At 36.3% G+C, this 6,870-nt stretch overlaps 1 pseudogene; it reads right to left on the bottom strand.

Annotated features, from left to right (window-relative positions):
• Nucleotides 1-2,445: 2,445 nt before the first annotated feature.
• LOC148917864 (G-type lectin S-receptor-like serine/threonine-protein kinase SD2-5 pseudogene) lies at nucleotides 2,446-4,316 on the bottom strand (annotated as a pseudogene).
• Nucleotides 4,317-6,870: the final 2,554 nt, after the last annotated feature.

The raw sequence follows: 6,870 nt of genomic DNA, 5'->3' as shown, positions 1-6,870 counted from the left end.
ATTCCGAAACCAGTAATATTTCCAAAATAGAACAAGCTTTTAGAAACCTAGAAGTCCAAGTTGAACCCAGAATTAAGAAAGTAGAACGACATATAAGTCCTACCAGTCTAACCAAAAACTGGTACCCTAGACCAACTCCTCCAGACATTCAATTTGAAGAAAGAAACTTTCAAACCCAGTTTTCAGTTTCTTCCGACAAATTATATGAATGGAATATTGATGGTCTGTCTGAACAAGAAATCTTTAATAAGTTGCAGCACATGTCCATGGTAAGCCAATAGTTATATCACCAATCTGATTTAGACGATCAAATTGTACCCCATTGAAGTTCACAGTTTTGGTACTCGGTATTAGTGGGATAAGCACCTTACCCCTGAGTCTAAAAATTTGATAATACACGCCGTAAAACTTAATGAAGGACGGTCTCCCTATATTTGACGAACAAATAGGTCAAGGTATAGAAGACGGAGTCAACACTTTGTTTTACACAATCATTGAGCACTTCATTGGAACCCCTAGCAACACCACTGCTAGAATCCATGATCAGTTGAGTAATCTTAGATGCCCTAAGTTGTCTGATTTCAGATGGTATAAGGATGTCTTCATTTCTAGAGTCATGCTTAGAGATGATAGTAATCAACCATTCTGGAAAGAAAAATTCGTTAACGGTCTCCCAAACTTATTTGCCCATAAAATTCGAACCACCCTCAGTAATGAACAGGGTCATATAGATTGGGATAGCTTAACGTATGGTAATATTATAAGCACAATTAATCAAGTTGGTATGAAAATGTGTATAGATTTTAAAATTGGTAAACAAATACAGTCCGACAGGAAATCCGCTAAGTATGAATTAGGAAATTTCTGTGAACAGTATGGTCTTACATCTTCCCCCGTCTAGAAAGAATAAGCCTAGTCATCTTTACGTAAGAGTCGTCATTATTCTCGTAGAAAAGCAGTTTTCTCGACATAATGATGAATCACGTGATTTTACAAAAAAAAAAGAAATACGCTCCTAAGAAAAGTTGGTCTAAAAAGCCGAATAAGCAAAAGAATAGTCGCACTAGTAAAAGTAAGGATAAAGATAAAAGCAAAGTTAAATGTTTTAAATGTCAAAAGTTTGGTCATTATGCGTCTGAATGTAAGGTCAAAGACACTATTAAACAATTGAAAATCACGAATGAAGATAAAGAAAAATTGATAAAAGTCTTAGAGTTGCGAGACTCTGAAGCCGTTCCACTTGAGTCCTTAGTTGTCGCTCAGTCAGTCCGAGAACAGTTTTCAGATTCACAGTTGAGTTCACCCACAATTCAAATTGGTTGCACAGATAAATGTTGTAATAGGTTAAAATCCATTTCTGTTCTAACTAAACAGGAAGAACAGGAAGAGTTGTTAATTGACTTAATAAGCCGAGTTGAAAATCCTGAGTTAAAATCTGAATATTTGAAAAAGTTAAGAAAAGTCATTAGTCAGGAAAGCCCGAGTCCTCCTACCCCTCAGCCTGTAAGTCTAAATACAACCTTAGAAAAATTTGCTAAAAAGAAAGAAGTTACTTTGCAAGATTTACAGCTAGAAGTAAAAATGGTAAAAAAGGAAATAGTTGAATTAAGACAGGAAAGTCATAAGTTGCAAGCCGAAAATTATATGATTAAACAGGATCTGGTCCGCCTCCTAGAAAAGGAATCTCGAGTCTAGAAGCCCGTCGGAAAGTCCTCATCATTCTGATGATGAACCCTCGACAGATAAACAAGCCGCTGTTAACCTTATTCGCCAAGTTAACTTTAGAAAATGGTATTCTAAAGTCACCATATTTGTCCGAATTTTGAATTATACAATCGCCTTGTTTGATTCATGGTGACCTTAACTCGTATTGGAAGGTCTAATTCCTACTAAGTATTACAGTCTAGGGAATCCTAAGTGCAGCTTCAGGTAAATCGCTTCAGATTGAATTATGAAATACCAAAAGCCCATGTATGTCAAAACAAAGTTTGTTTTAAAACCTCATTTGTCTTAGTCAAAAACATTACTGACGAAGTCATCTTAGGTTTACCTTTCATATCTCTATTGTATCCTCTGCAGGTAGATTATGATGGTGTCATGTCTACTTATTTAGGAGAAAATGTTAAGTTTGAGTTCCTTTCTAAGCCTGAGTTGCATAACCTAAGAACCCTACAAAAACAGTCGTTTCTAAGTCTGTCCAAGCCATTAGAAAAGTCAAACAGTTGAATTTTCTGAAGGAAGAAATTAAATTTAAAAGAATTGAACAACAGTTGAAAGATGAGTCTTTACAGTTGCAAATTGAACAATTTGAAACTAAGTTAAAAAATGAAATTTGTTCTGATTTGCCTAACGCTTTCATCTTGGACTTATATGTCGTTCTACTTTCATCATTATTATCAACAACTTTAAAGGGACTGGCAGGTATGAGACTATTTCTTTCTATGACTAATAAGTATGGCATCGACCATATATATATATATATATATATATAATCCATCCCTCAAGGCCTTCATAAACGATGTATCCAGTAGAATTTGCAGTGGAGCGTTCAAAACTCCCTACCCGGTCAAACAGAAAACAATGTCCAGAACTGTTTTCGAAGAACAGCACAAGGCAAGAACAATCACCAAGGCAAGCTTCTTTGCAGGAACTCAGATTGGATTTCAGAGAGGGTGTGCTAAAACCAAGTGCAAAGTAATCAAGCTTCTCACCAACGTATAAGAGCTCTACTGAACTTTTGGAGGTATTACAGGTTGGGAGTGCTTGAGGTTTGCAATTAAAGCGTGAGGTGAGAAGTGAAGGGCATTGGCACCAATTCTCAAAATAGCACACATAGTAGGGGTCACAAGGCTCAGGAGTGCTGCATGAACTTTGTGGGATCTTAGTTGCTTCAGCAGCAATAGACTTTCCCTTTTGAAAATTATAGAACGATATTATACCATCGGATCCTAAAACAGCAGCCCAGAAGGCATTTGGATCCTTATTGTCAGAGAAGACAAATTGCCAAAGTAAGGATCCATTTGCACCATAGAAATTCCATGAATTGGACACCAGAGACAAAGAATGAATCTTGCCACTGACATTGTTATTGCTTTTCCTGCTGTCATCTGCCATGGACCAATAGATTTGTGGAATTTGATATCCTGCATATAAGACCAGCTCCCCTGACTGAATTTCAAGATAATGAGACACGTTATTGCAATTGCGAAAACTTTTGAGCTTCATTCCTTCTGAGAACTCCTGGCCAGGTAAAAGAGTGTCAGTAGGATGGCTAAAACTCTGCCAAAGAATGCTTCCTTTGTCACCAAGCAATACCAAGTTTCCTGAATCCTGCAACTGCATGGTTGAAACTACTTCTCCTGTTGTGTTTGTAGACCAAACCAAATCGTTACTGCTTCTCAAGTAGGCGTTCCCATTTTTGTCAATGGCAAACTTATCAGAATTTGAAATTAGTAAGCCTCTATTAGCAGTCCAGACCACTTTAGAAGTGTCCAAGTGAATGACTACTAGTAAATACAACTTGACATCAAGGGCTTGGTAGAATCCTAAGGCAAAAGCCGAGTTGTTGGATAGCAGGAACAGCCCCCGATTATCACTCCAATCCATCTGAGATGCCTGGAACCCAGGATAAATCCGATCTTTATGTTGTTGGCCGGCCATGCAGGTTTTGAACACAAGGAGGAGGAGACATAAACACAAGGTTCTCAATTGGAACAAAGCCATAATTAACTTCACCAATTCCCTGGACTTACCACAATTTCAGGGCTTGGGGTAAATTAATGTGAAAAACCATATTAAAACAAGGGAAAAACAGAGACCCTGGAAATTTCTGTGTGTTTAGCAGTATGGCTAAAAGAAAAATAAAAGCAAAGAAAGATCAACCTTAAGTTGAAAAATGATTCAACCTATAAGAGGTGTGAACACAAAGTAGTCTAATTTCATAAAGTTCAGTCAGATGGAGTGAAACAGCAAACAAGGAAGAAAAATTTTCTACCACAAACTATATCTCATGCATGTAAAGGAAAAGCAAATATAACAAGCAAACTACAAAAGTAAGAGAATCATTGTTGATAATTGATGGGTTTCTTTGCTGACAGTGTGAAAATCTATAACCAGGCAAAACACAGCAGAAAAGAATATGAACACTACTTGGTAGCAGAAACGAATGGATTTGCAGATGCGGGTTCTTGGTGGGAATATTGATCGAATCTATGTGCTTCTCCCGGTTTGCAAGAGAGTGAGTGAAGGAGAGAGAGGAAATGGCAGGGCAGATTGTAATATAATTATGTTTTTGCTGTGTGTACACAATTTGTCCACAACTCTCATGCTCTGCTTTTTCTCCTTTTCATTGTTTTTCGAAGGAAAAAGTATAAATTGCACGTGTTCAACCGTCTTTGTAAATTGTAGGTGTGAACATTAATGCAATGGTTGTGACTCGTTGAAAAAAGTGTCTTTGCATTGGTGTCCTCATGGTCTGTGTGGTACTTTCCCATCATTTTTTTTATTTATTATTTTTTTCATCTCTAATGTTATTGAGGTTAATTGGGTAGTTGCTCTCTAGACATCATGCTGAGAATGGAGACGCATTGAGAAAATTTCATTTGTACTTTATTTATTTATTTATTTTTTTAGTTTTGATTTAATGACAATTTTTCGATGAGTCACGTTATTTATTGACATAATCGATTATTTAGGGTGCAAGATTTTGCGTTATCTTATACTTAAAACATAAAATCTTAAGTGTGTCACATTAATAAATAAAAATAAAATTTTCTTGACACATCCATCTTTTAATAAAGGTTGGGTAACATTTTTAGTTTTTGTTTTTGTTTTCTTGTAAAATTTCAGTGCTGCTATTTAATTCATTTATTTTTTTTAATGGAAAGTGTTGTTCTTTTATTAAAAGAGTGACAATAAAAAAGAAAGAAAAAAAAAAGACTTTTCACAAATAGGCCCATTCTAACATGACATATTATACAAAAATTCTTATAAAGCTTATTTGGATAGATTTACCCAAAACTAAGAGTTTGTATCAAAACTAGCCAAAAGTTACCCTATATTTTCATAAATATTAGTTTTTATAAAAACTTTAAAAAATAGCCAAAAACTTAGTCAAATCTTAGAAGCTGAGCTTTGGGGATTGTTCTTTGGCCTTAAACTAGCAATTGGGAAAGGTGTAAAGAAACTTTTGGTTGAAATGGATTCAGCCACTACTATCAGGCTTATTCAGTGCAAGGAAAGTCTTGAGGCTCATCCCCTTGCTGGGTTACTGGATTGTTGTAGAGAGATGTTGTCTCAACTGGATTGTGTGGAGGTGCATCATATTTTCATCGGAGAAGAATTTTGCTGCTGATTGCCTTGCTAATTTGAGCTATAATATGGGGTTGGGCGTTTGGTTTTTAGATGAGGCACCTAGTTGTCTTGGTTCCATTTTGATTGATGACTCTTTAGGAGTTGGTCAGCCTCGTTTGGTTCGAGTTGTGTAGTTGTTGTTTTGGGTTTTGGGGTTCTTTCCCCCCTGTTTCATCAAAAAAAAAAAAAAAAAGTTGTCTTTGCATTGGTGTCCTCATGGTCTGTGTGGTTTTTGTATACTTTCCCATCATTTTCTTGATTTATTAATTTTTTCATCTCTAATGTTATTGAGGTTAATTGGGTAGTTGCTCTCTAGACATCATGCTGAGAATGGAGACGCATTGAGAAAATTTCATTTCTACTAATTTTTTTATAAAAGGTTTAATTTAATGACAATTTTTTGACGAGTCACGTTTTTTATTGACATAATCGATTATTTAGGGTGCAAGATTTTGCGTTATCTTATACTTAAAACATAAAATCTTAAGTGTGTCACATTAATAAATAAAAAGAAAATTTTCTTGACACATCCATCTTTTAATAAAGGTTGGGTAACATTTTTATTTTTTGTTTTTGTTTTCTTGTAAAATTTCAATGCTGTTATTTTATTCATTTATTTTTGGGTAAATTACTCAAATGGCCCTTAAACTTGTACGCGATTTACATTTTGGTCGCTCAATTAAATTATTAGTCCAAATGGTACATAAACTCTATTTTAATCGCTCTATTGGTCCTACCGTTACATTTTGTCAATGTTGCTTTTAAATATAAGGGCAAATTGGTCATTTCGTATGTTAAAAATAAATAAATATTAAAAAATGAAATAAAAACTCTCTCTCTCTCTCTCTCTCTCTCTTCTCTCTCTCTCTCTCACAACCCATCAGAGTGGTACCAAGAACTGGAATTCCAACAACTGCACTTAGAACCAGATGCCCTAGAAGTGTTACATTTCCAATTTTTGCGCCTTCGATGAGCTTCAAGCCCACTACAACGTCCTCTCCTCCTTTCATCTCACCTGGTCGACTCATTCCCACTTCACCTCCATCCAAGACTCCCTTAACCAAAAACTCCAGCTCCTCCAAACCCTCGAGTCCCAATCCTCAAATCCTTCTTCTTCTATACCCCAAGACCCCAGTTCATCAAACCCTCCATCTCAGAAACCACAAGACCCTTCTTCTTCTTCATGTCAGATACCAAAGGACCCATCTTCTTCGTTGAATTTACCGACCTAGATAGCAGAAGACCCATCTTTGTCATCGTTGACATTGGCCCAGATAACGGAAGACACCAAAACACCAACCCAGAAAACAAAGGACCCATCTTTTTCATCAAGTAGTCAAGTTCCAGGCAGCCCTGTGCCAATGCTATCAAACCCTTTTGTGAAACAACACCTTCTTCATCCTCCATGCCTTGCTCATCCTGCACCTCGCTCAATTCGAAGCCTCCTCAATCTTTTGCAACTCCGAGCAAGAACTTCTAGTCCTTTATCTCCAATAACATTCCTTGTCTGTCCATGAC

This window comes from Prunus mume, linkage group LG4 (assembly GCF_029339155.1).
Source record: "Prunus mume cultivar Tortuosa linkage group LG4, ASM2933915v1, whole genome shotgun sequence".
NCBI classification, from domain to species: domain Eukaryota; kingdom Viridiplantae; phylum Streptophyta; class Magnoliopsida; order Rosales; family Rosaceae; genus Prunus; species Prunus mume.
The sequence above is the reverse complement of the archived record's forward strand: the minus strand, read 5'-3'. Positions and strand labels throughout refer to the sequence as shown.